Raw genomic sequence first — 12,816 nt, forward strand, 5'->3', positions numbered from 1 at the left:
AATGTAAGCTCCTTGAGGGTAAATACAGGCATACCTCATTTTATAGCATTTTGTTGTATTATACTTCTGCTTTATTGTGCTTCAAAAATACTGCTTTTTTTTTTTTTTTTACAAATTGAAGGTTTATGACAAACCTGCATCGAGCAAGTCTATCAGCACCATTTTTCCAACAGCTTAGGCTCACATTGTGTCTCTACGTCACATTTTGGTAATTCTTATAACATTTCAAACTTTTTCTTTATCATTATATGTGTTATGGTGTTATGGTGATCAGTGATCTTTGATGCTACTATTGTAATTGTTTTGGGGCACCACAAACCAGACCTATGTATGATTGTGAACTTAATCAATAAATGTGTGTGTTCTAACTGCTCCACCAAAAAAAAAAAAAGAAGGCAGGAGTAGGGGGAAAAATAATGAGTTCTGTTTTGGACATACTGGGATATCTACTGGACATCTAGTCTGAGATATCTGAAAGACATCCATAGATATAAGGTTAGAAGTTAGTAAAGAGATTGGTTGAGGTTGTATAACATCAATTTGTACTGGATCCAATCAGATAGTTACTTGATTTTCTTCATCTTTGTTCAACATGTTATCATGTATGTAGGAGATGGATGGTGAAACTGAATCAAGGCTGAGACTTGGTTGGGTGTCATCTGCAATATGACGAGGGGGCCGAGGATTCAAGAGATAAAAACAGTGTAGAGCTGAAGTGGTTCACCAAGGGGTCAAGATGGGAAAAGAGGAGAGAAAGGCCAGCACAGGGGATCTGGGAGATAATTAAGGGGTGAAGGGATTAAAGTTAATAGTGTGGAAGAAGAGTAGGGTTTTGTAAGGGAAGGCAGAAGGAAAGGTGGCCAATGGTTTATGATCAATAAGGGAATTTTGGAATTCTAGAACATAATGGTGGTACATTTGTGGGTGATAAAAAAAGCAAAAAATAAATAAATAAATAAAAATTAAATTAGTGTGGGTCCATCATGTAGGAATGATCTTCAAAAAAATGAAGGGGTAACAAAGAGGAATGCACTGAGAGAAGGAGAAAGGGAGAGGTAGAATGGGGAAATTTTTCTCACATAAAAGGAGTAGTTTTTACAATGAAAGGGGAAACGGGGGTGGGCAATGCTTGAACTTACTCTCAACAGAATTGGTTCAAAGAGAGAAGAATATATATACACACTTAGTTGGGTATAGAAATGTAACTTGTCCTGCTATCCATATCCAGAGAAAGAACTATGGAAGCATACTATTTCCTCTCCTTTTCCTTTGTTGTTTTGTTTTATTGCTTCATTCTCATGGTTCCTCCCATTAGTTCTAATTGTTCTTTACATCATAACTAATGGGAAAATATGCTTAATATGAATGTATAAGTAAAGCCTATATCAGATTGTATGCCATCTTGGTGGGGGGGGAAGAGGGAGGGGAAAAATTTTAAACTCAAAATCTTATGGAAGTGAATGTTGAAAATTAAAAATAAATAAATTATTTAAGAAAAAGAAATGTAACTTGTTCAATAGGGAAATAGGATGGCAAGGGGATAAGGCAAAGGGGGAAGGGAATGATAAAAGGGAGGATAGATTAAGAGAGGCAGTGGTTAGAAGCAAAACAGACTTTTGAGGAGAGACAAGAAAAAAAAGAGAAGAAACAGAAGAAAATGGGGTGGAGGGAAGTAGTAATCAAAACTGTGAAGGTGAATGGGATGAACTCATCCACAAAACAGAAGCAGATAGCAGAATGGATTAGAACTAAGAATCCAACAATATGTTGTTTACAAGAGACACATTTGAAATAGATGGATACATACAGAGTTAACATAAAAGGACTGGAGCAGAATCTAATATGCTTCAGCTGAAGTGAAAAAGGCAGGGGTAGCAATCATGATCTCAGACAAAGCAAAAGCAAAAATAGGCCATAATTAAAAGAGAAAAGGGAAACGGCATTTTGATAAAAGGTACCACAGACAATAAAGTAATCTCAAAAATGTTTACAGCAGGTTTCTCAGATAGATCTCAGAGGGAACTGAGTCAAATTTACAAAAACAGCCATTCCCCAATTGATAAATGGTCAAAAAATATAAACAGACAATTTTCAGAAGAAGAAATCAAAACTATCTGTAGTTATATAAAATGCTCTAAATTATTATTGATTAGAGAAATGCAAATTAAAACACCTCTTAGGTACCACTCAACACCCATCAGAAATAATAAATACTGGAGGGGATGAGGGAAAAATAGGTACACTAATGAACTGTTAGTAGAGTAGTAGAGTGGTCCAACCATTCTGGAGGATAATTTGTGCAAATCCTTTGACCAAGAAATACCACTAATAGGTCTGTATCCTAAAGAGATAAATGGAAAAGGAAAAGGACTTATGTGTACAAAAATACTTATAGCAGTTCTTTTTGTGGTGGCAAAGAATTACAAATTGGGGGGATGCTCATCAATTGGGGAATGGTTAGATAAGTTGTGGCATATGATCATGATGGAGTATTATTGTGCTATAAGAAATGACGAGGGGAGGAGGTGGTTTTATAAAAACATGGCAAGACCTATACGAACTATGCAAAGTGAAGTAAGAAGAACCAGGAAATCATAGTGCAGAGTAACAGCAATATTATAATGCTGATCAACAGTGAAAGATTTGGCTACTCTGATCGATATAATGATCCAAGACAATTCCAAAAGACTCATGATGGAAAAAAATGCTATCCACCTCTAGAGAAAGAATTGATGAACACTGAGAGCAAATTGAAGTATGATTTTCTCTATTTTTCTTGCTTTTTTTGAAGTGTGGCTAATATGGAAATATGTTTTGCATGATTTCACATGTATAATTGATATCACATTGCTTGCCTTCCCAGTGGGTAGGGGAGGCAGTGAGAAGGAGGGAGAGAATTTGGAATTCAAAATTTAAAAAGAAAAAAACTTTAAAATACATAAATAATAAATTGTAGGAAAAACTATCAATGTGACTCTCAGGTGGTGAATCTGGGTGACTGGAAGGATGGTAGTGTCCAGGTAAAAGATCAGTACCTATCATTTACAAGATTCTGTTATCTTCTCTGCATTACAGGATACTTTTAACTGTTTACTCACTGGGAGTTTCCTTATAATTGTTGGCATCCTGGTTCTCTGGGAAGAGGGAACTGATGAGTACATCATAAGTGGAGCGGTAAGTAGAGGTCTTCTGACTTGCTTTCTCCATATTAGATCAGAATTCAAATCATTTTGAAAAAGAAAGGCAATACCAATTTTCTATCATGTGTAAAATTCTTTGTCACTTTTTCAGAATAAGCTAAGTTCTGAGAGGCTGCAAGATATGTTGTATGGAGATGTAGCCTCAATCAGTCCATCAATCATGTAACAAGTATTTATGAAGCCCTATGGGCTGGGGATGCAGATACAAAGAAAGAATCTCTAGTCACAAGGAGCTTTAGTTCTATGGGAGAGACAAGTACACATAAAATATAAATAGGTGTATAATACAAATACATATGAAGCTGTTAAAAATAACGTGGTTTGGGAGCAGAGGTGTAGGGTGTGTTCAGGGAAAACTAATGCTTCTGGCAAGAGAGCTGCTGAGCCCTTTTCAGGGCTGTTTTCCACCTTTGGTGTCCATTTGACAATCCAACTCTCACCTGTGAAGCTGTACCATAGGGTTGTCTTCTCACTGGAAGCAGCAGTGGGATTGGGCAGCCCCCTAGGTTTCTGAGTAGCCTTTTTTAAGATCTGCACTGCTCACCTCCTAGTGTGAAGAAGGGGCTAGAAAAATGCCCTAAAAATTGTCTGCTTCACCCAACCCTGGCCTGCTTATTGCAGCAGGTGGGGATCCCACCCTATAGTCAAAATACAAAAAAAAATGTACAAAAATTTTTTCAAAGATGATTCCATTCACATCAGAACATGGAATGTGCAAATGCTTATGGATAACATGAAATCCAGCAGACCTGAAAAATGAACAGCTCTTGTTGTGGGAGAACTCAGCAGGTATCACATCCAAATAGCAGGCCTGAGTGAGGCAAGACTGGCAAATGAAGACCATCTTGTTGAAGTTGGAGCTGGATACATGTTTTTCTGGAGTGGTTGTAGTGAAGAGGAATGCCTTGAAGCTGATATAGGTTTTACAATAAAAACTAATCTAGTCAACAATCTTATATGCCTCCTAAAAGGAGTGAATGACAGACTCATGACAACATGATTGTCACTTGTAGGAAAGCACCATGCCACCACCATCAGTGCATGTGCTCCCACCATGACCTGAAAAGATCAAAGAAAAATTTTATGAATACCTGGAGATCATCATCATCAATGTGCCAAAAGGCAACAAGCTTATAATTCTGAGTGACTTTAAAGGCAAGTGTAAGCACAGACTACAAGACATGGCAAAGAGTCCTTGGGAGGAATGGAGTTGGAAATAGCAGTAGCAATGGTCACTTACTACTGAAGACTTGTGCATCTCATGACCTCATCTCCAAAAATGTCTTCCATTTACCTAAACACAGTAATTTTGTGGATGCACTCTCACAGGAAACATTGGCATTTAATAGACTAAGCCATTGTAAGGAAAAGAGACAAATAGGATATGAGAGTGAGGAAGGTGATGTGTGGTGAAGAGTGCTGGACTGATCATAGACCTATCCTCTCCAAGTTAAATATTAGCATTCAACAAAAGCAACAGCCCCCAGGCAAGACAACTACCAGAAGACTTAATGTCAACAGATTAGAACACTTCTCTGAGCAGGAACAGTTTGTTGCTAACTTGGAGGGAAAGCTGAGCCAATACATGGTTGACAATAGTGGAGCAGAAAAGGAGTGGGTAGCTTTCAAAGATTTGGTATATAGCACCACATTTACTCACCTGGGCCAGAACACTTGCAAACATCAAAACTGGTATGATGAAAAGATGGGGAAATTCAGAAGCTGTTAAACAAAAAATGAGAACTCCACAGGATTTACCAGCAGAAGAGTTCATCCATCTCAGTTCCCCATCTATAAAATGAGCTGGAGAAGGAAATGGCAAACCACTCCAGTATCTTTGCCAAGAAAACCCCAAACGGGGTCATGAAGAATTAGACACAACTGAACAACAATAATAACAATGATCAGATCTGCCTTAAAAATAAGTTGCTTTGGCAGCAGTGTGTGGGGTGGACTAGAGTGGTGAAAGACTTGAGGCAGAGAGATGAGTCAGGAAGCTGTTGCAATAATCTAGGCCAGAGATGATGAGAGCCTGCACTTAGATGGTGGCTGTGTGAGTGGAGAAAAGGGGTCACAAGCAAGAGAAATCATGAATGGCAATATTTTGTAACTGATTAAATATCTATGGTGGAGAATGAGGAGCTAAGATAATGCCAAAGTTATGAACCTAGGAGGCTGGAAAGACAGTGATGTTGAGTTCAAATCTGACCTTAGAACACTTACTAGCTATTTGACCCTTCACCTCTTTCTGTCATTTCACCTCTTTCTGTCTCAGTTTCTCCAACTATAAAATGGGGATGATAATAGCACCTATCTCCAAGGAAAGTTGTGAGAATGAAATGAGACAATATTTGTAAAGGGCTTAGCACAGTGCCTGGAATGTAGTAGGTCCTTAATAAATGTTTATTCTCTTCCTCTTCCTTCAAGAGAAATAAGAAAGTCTGGAAGAGAGGACATTTTTGAGGGACAGATAATGAGTTCAGTTTTGGACATGTTGAATTTGAGATGCCACTAAGACATCTAGTCTGAAATGTCTTAAAGCTCAAGGGAGAGACTGGGGCTGGATGTTTGTATATTTCTACACACAGAAATATAATTCTGTGTGTTTAAATATGAGTCATCTGCATAGAGAGGACAGTTAAACCCATGGAGGCTGATGAGGAAGGTAACTAACAGAATGTAGAGAGGAGAGAAGAATCCAGACATGACTTGGGAGAATATCCACTCCTTATGTATGATAAGCCAGCAAAGAACACCAAAAAGTATTCAGACAGAGGGAGAACCAGGAAAAAAGAAGCTTCACAACAACCCAGAAAGGAGAGGGTATCCCAAAGGAGAGTATAGTTAAGAGTGTCAAATACAACAAATTGACTAAGAAGGATCAGAATTGAGAAAAGATCATCAGATTTGGAAATTAAGAAATGACTGGTAACTTTGGAGACAGTATTTTCAATGGAGCAATGAGTTAAGAATTCATATTGCAAAGCCATATTGAGGTATGAGTGAATGGATAAGAAGTGGAAGTGGTGAATTTAGAAGGCTTTTTCAAAGAGGTTGGCTAAGAAGGGGAAGAGAGTTTTAGGGAGATAGCTTGAAATCAGCTAACTAGTATTATTTAATATTTCATTTTTCCCTAATTACATGTAAAAACAAATTTTAACATCTGTTTTTTAAAACTTTTGAGTTCCAAATTCTCTCCTTCCCTTCTTCCCCTCCCTCCCCTCACTGAGAAGGCAAGCAATTTGATACAGTTTTTACATGTGCAGTCATGCAAAACATATTTCCATTCAACTAGTATTCATTAAGTGCCTACTATGGGTTCAGGCATTGTGCTGAACACTGGAGATACCAAGAAAGCATAAAATAATTCCTGTTCTCTAAGACAAGAGTGGGGAGATAACATGCAAATAGATATGTATAAATAGGACATATAGAAAAGGTAAATTGGAGATAATATTGGAGGGAAGGCATTAAGATTAAGGAGGGCTGGGAAAGTTTTCAATTGAGAGCTAAAGGAAGTCAGGGAAGCTAGGATACAAATATAAAAGATGCAATTCAAATGCAGAGAGCTTATTGGAAAGAAGGATGATATGGTAAGACCTGTGCATAAGGAAGATCAATTTGACAGCTAAATGGAAGATGGACTGAAGCGGTTAGAAACCTGAGGTGGGGAGACCAGCAGACTATTACAATGGTCCAGGTGTGAGGTGATGAGGGAATGCACCAGGGTGTTGACAGTGTGAGAGGAGAGAAGGGGGCAGATACAGAGGTGTTACAAAGGTAGAAATGATAGGACTTCACAATTCATTGAATATGTGAGATAAGAGAGAGGAAAGGGATGACACCTAGGTTTCAAACCTAGGTGACTGGGAGGATGGTGGCACTCTCCACAGTAATAAGAAAGTTAAGATGGCTATGAAACATCCAGATGGAAATGTCTAATGAGCCATTGGAGATACAAGATTGGAGGTCAGGTTAAAGGTTAGGGCTGGACAAATAAATCTAAAAATCATATGCATAGAGATGAGAGTGGAATCCAAGGAAACTGATGAGATCACCAAGTGAAATAGTGCAAGGGTGAAGATAAGAGAAGAGGATCCAGGACAGAGTACTTTGGAACAGCCCCAGTTAGTGGGTGTGACCTCGATGAAGATCCAGTAAAAGAGAATGAGGAATGTTCAGAAAGGGAGGAGGAAAACCAGGAGAAAACAGTGTCATAAAAACCTAGAAGGCAGAGAGTGTCAAAGAGAAGATGTGATCAACAATGTCACACCCTTCCAAGAGGTAAAGATGAATAAAAATTGAGGAAAAAGTCAATGGATTGAACAACTAGATTTTAAGAGATGATAAGTAACATTGGAGAGAACAATTTCAGTTGAATAATCAAGTTGGTCACAGACTGAAGAGAATTAAGGAGAATTGAGAGGAAATGGAATGGATGTAACTACTATAGGCAGTCTTCTCAAGGAGTTTAGACAGAAAAGGGAGGATATAGGATGATAGCTAACAAGCATGAATGGATCAAGTGAAGGTTTTCTGAGGATGGGGGAGATGGTGTGTTTATAGGCAATAGGGAAGTAACCAGTAGATAAGGAGAGATTAAAGATAAGTAAGAGAATGGTAATGATAGGAATTGCAATCTATTAGAGGAGACTAGAATACAATCACTTGTGCATGTAGAGGGTTTTGCCATGGAAAGGAGAAAGGCTGCCTCATTATTCGAGATAGGGATGAAGGAGAAGATCATGGTGGAAGGCATCATGTGAGATAAGAATGGGACAATGGCCTCCATTTTTTCAGTAAAATATGAGGCAAGTTCCTCAACTGAGAAGGTTGGGAGCCATGGGAGATTTGAGGAGGAATGAAAAGGTTTGGAAAAAGTCACTGTGGCAAGTGAGATAGTGCATCAATTAGGGAGATATAGAAGAATTACCTTGCCACAGTAATGGCCATTTTCTTCTATATTTTCAGTCTTTTGATAGTGCTTTGATATTTCATGGAATCCTTGGTTTCTACTTGGTTCATTCTGATTTTCAGCAAGTTTGTTGCTTGGACAAAGTTTTGTACTCCGTTTGCCAAGCTATTGATTCCCTTTACAAGATTTTCCCCCATAGTTCTTATTTTTTTTCCATTTTTTTTCCTTCAAGCACTCTCATTTACAAAAACATTTCTTAACTCCTTTTTAAACTCTTACTTCATCTCTTCAAGGAACTGTAGATGAATTTTTGGCCAAGCTCTGTTTTTCTCTGAGGCTCTTCTTATAGATATTTTGGAGTCATTCTTTTCTTTTGGGCTTGTTTCTTGAGTCTGTCTCTCTCTCTCTCTCTCTCTCTCTCTCTCTCTCTCTCTCTCGCTCTCGCTCTCATATGCACACACACGCACACACATTATATAGCTCATTGTAGTGTGGTTCTTTATTTTCATTTATTTGCTTATTCTTCCAACTTACTTCTTGACTTTAGACCTGATGTTAGGATGAGGCTTTGTCTCACTTCTATTAGGAAAGTCTGGCCTCGTCCTGATGTTGCTTTCCTGGGGTATTGAGTGTCCTGTTATTCCAGAATCTCAGTGACAGGCTGTGTACCCACAAGCTTTCAGTGCTCTCAAAGTGATCTGATCTAGAGCAAAGTCTAATTGCTTCCCCTCTGGTCTTAACTGTGCAGGTTCCTGACCTGGCTTTGGGTCTAAGGAAGAGTCCACAGCCTCTATCAGCCAGCTGGAAATCTCTGCTGGTTCCAAGTGGTGGAATTGTAGGCTTCCCCTTTGGCCTGGGATTCCTATCCTCTATAGTCTGGATTTGATGCGGAAAATTAGCCCCTGATCTCTGCCCGGGGTCTGAGCCACACCACTACCAGCTTATGAACTTTTTTCTTTCTTGTGCAGCAAGCCCCATGGGATTCGAGAGCTGTCCACCAACATGTGGCATGGTGTGTCATTGTGTGACTTGAAAGAAGATAAGATAAACATCTCTAGCTTCTCCTACCCCATCTTTCTCCAATGAATATTTTAATTCCTGCCTGTAAGGTCTGGAATTCCATTGACTAGGGAACCATGTACTCCCCCATAACCGTGGGGTGTCCTTTTGATACCAAAGGAAAAGGCCAAGTATCTCTAGGCTAGTAGATCAATCATTATGAATACTTACAAAACAGGGGCAATCTTTGGTCTAGGGGGTGGCCAGACAGTTAGTAGATCCTCACTAAGAACCCTGAAAATCTCTGTGGTAATTATAGAAAACAAAGGCAGGAGGAGCTACAGATTTCATCACTACTGATTGGTGGATATTTTTGGTTTTCTGCCTAGTAATGAGCTTGGGAGTTAAGCCAATGTTTTGTCCAAACACAAGTTTGTGTATTGATTATGTCCCAGTCACATATAGGTCACAATATTCTTGTTTTGGCTTTCATATGTCGTAGTATCTTCAGTTATGACTCAGTGTCAAAGTTATGATTTAGTATCTAAGTTATGATTGTTAACAAGTCACCATGTTCAGGCTTCCACCTTTCACAGAGTTTAAGTTCTTTATGGTTTTTCACTTATTACTGTATTTTAGGGCTTTTTCCCCATAGGAACCCTACACTGCCAGAAGAGGAATCAGGAAGTTAGGACCAGAAGTTGGCCCCTCTGCTCTCCTCACAGAGAAGGGGTACCAGGTTAGAATTGTATCTATCTGCTCCCTTAAATACCATTAATCTAAGTGATATGATTTTCATGTTCAATCTAACATCTGATCAGTTTCATTAATAGAGGGGGAGCAGGACCTCAATCTTTATATATCCCAGTCTTTATGCCTCTTTTACTCAAATACCAGTTCCACAATGAACACACAGAGCAATTATCAAAGAAGCCCATTTATCCAATTTGATAGCAAAACAGAAATCAGAGAAAGTATATAGACCCAGATGATACAGAGTGAAGGAGCTCTTCCACTGGGAGTGAGGTAACTCAGCTCAACCAAGAAAGAAAGTCCTGGATTTCACTGAAGGGGAAGTTTCCTAAAGTCTTTGTCTAACAAACTGGAGGAAGGGATGTGACAGGGACTGTCAGCTCCTCCCATGTTGGCTTCTTTCTGGAGTCTCTTCCTTTAGTAACCTGAAGTAGGATTGGTCTCTTTCATCTTCTTTCTCAAAGCTGGAAGCTAGGAGTGCCTGAAGTGACCACAGAGCCCAAAGAGACCTGAAGAAATCAAAGTGACTCGAGCACAAAGAGGAATGAAAACCTGCTTCTGTCTCAATCTCACCAACTGGGCATGGCCCCCATGCAGATGCAGGGCATTCACCTCCACCAATGAGGAGAGAGCCCCATGCCAATCAGCTTTGGGACTAAGGTTACTCTTGGTACACTGCCCAGGGCCTCCCTACACCTAACACCACTCCTGTGCTCAGGTCCCCTTCTCACTCTGCCATGGATTTGTGACCCAGAACGGGGTAATGGGTGACAAAGCTGCCAGTTGGCACCTGTGCCCATTGCATTGTCCTAGTTTGGCTCCTCTTGCCCTGGATCTAGCCCTAGGTGCTGGAGTGCTTGAAGGTATTGTGCTCCTGACCTGACCTGGTTCCCGGCATCCATAGACCTCCCCGTCTGTGTTCCTATGCTGAAGTGGACTGGACAAATGATTCACAGTGACTTTTTCTGGATTTCCCCCTTAGGATTCAGTCTGGTGCCTCTTCTAGATGGGGAGGAGTTTTGGAGCCTGGAGAAGTTTTGTGGATATACTGCTTCCTGCCATTCTCTGCCTCCCTCAGTGAGGCCCCATTTAAAGGGATGATACAATCTAGTAAAGGGTTTTGGGTTTTTTTTAAAGGATGGGAGAGACATGAAGGTGTCTGAATACAGCAGGGAAGCAAATCAGTAACTAAGGAGAAATTATAGGTCAGGAAATAAGAAGATTGCAGTGAAGATGCAATCTACTGGAGAAGACAGAAACGGATGGAATCAAGTGCATACGTAGGTATATTGCCCCAGGAACAGACTGAGTCTGTTTTCTAAAAACCAGCCTAGCTAAGTATGGAGAGTTTCATCTGTAGAGGGCTGGATAGTTGGTAGATTAATCAGGAGTGAGCTGTAATGATACCCCAGAAAAAGGAGTAGAGGGTGCTAAGGATCACACCATTTTTAGACCATCTATAGACATTCATTTGACTGCTGGTACTCTTAAATGTGAGAGTTTTGTCCAGTGCCCATGAATACACTAGAACAGACACTGAAGGAGCTCAGTCATGTCTTATCTTGACTTGCTATAAATGAAACCAGTAGAAAGGAGGAAGTTGCAGCTAAATGGAAGAATGAATGAATGAAGCATTAAGTACTTACTATATGCAAGGCACTGTGCTAAGCACTGGGATATAGATAGAAGAGTAAAATAATCCATGCTGTCAAAGAGAGAGCATGTAACCATCTCATAAAGGTCGGAAGAATATTGGAGGCTAGAGACTCTGTTGAGGAGTACCAAGGCAGCTATTTATCGTCAGTATAACATTAAAGAGGCCTGTTGCATGCTGGGAGGATTGAACCCAAGATATAATAGAAAATTTCCCAAGGCCTGTCAAAATGGACAACTGCCACATAGTTAACTGGTGATCTATGTGATTATCATAAAGATAGTCAGAAAGGACACAGAAACAATACCAAAGATTATCAAGTCACCTTCTCTGATTTCTGTTTACTATCAGGTTGAATAAATGGGTTTATTTTATTGAATAAATGGCTATGTGTGATGGTTTTTGTGGGACTGGAATTTAGTGGGAAGGAATTCATGCTTTGGGATTTATTGCTTAGAGCCTTTTTCCCCTGTTCAAGGGATATGATCAGGAGAGTGGCTTGGACTTAAAAATTATTTTCCCTAGACTAGTGATATTTAGAGAAGTGGCAAGATAGAATTCTAGCCAGAGGAAAGGAGATTGGCCAGCCTCTTGGGACCAGTCTCCTGCTCCCCTCCTAGCAGGAATCATGTTTCCCTTGGATAAGGGTGAGTGAAGGAGACTCCAGTGATATCTATTCTTGCTTCTCTGGCAGCCACATTTAAAGAGACCAATGATGATACACATAACCGACATGGGCACACACACATATGCTACACAAAGAAAGTCAAAAACATGGTTCCTGTCCTCAAGGAACTTATAGTCCAATGAGAGAGACAACATGGAAACAAGTACATACATACATACACAGTGTAAAAGGAAGGTAATTTCAAAAGGTTCTAGCAGTGGGGAAGACCATGAAAGGCCTCAATCAATCAACCAGCATTTAATAAATGCCTGTTGTATGCCAGGTACTATACTAGGGACTGCAGATACAAGTACAAGGAATGAAACAGTGTGTTCTGGCAATGAACTTACATTCCTCCATGAGGTAGGATTTGAGAGGAGTTTTGAAGCAAACCAGCAGAAACAAGGTAAAGCAGAAATGGGGATTCTCTGGTGCAGGGGGAAGTTGTGTTGGGGCAAATGGAAGTTGGCCAGGCCTCTTGCCACTTTCCTTCAGGGGATGCTTGCAGCCCCAAATATGTATGTGTGTGTACACACACATACATACATACATACATATATACATGTGTGTATAAGCTTTTGTACAACATAAACCAATGCACCCAGAATAAGGGAAAGAAATAGATGAA

Source organism: Vombatus ursinus, unplaced genomic scaffold (assembly GCF_900497805.2).
Source record: "Vombatus ursinus unplaced genomic scaffold, bare-nosed wombat genome assembly UNPS02014864.1, whole genome shotgun sequence".
NCBI lineage: Eukaryota > Metazoa > Chordata > Mammalia > Diprotodontia > Vombatidae > Vombatus > Vombatus ursinus.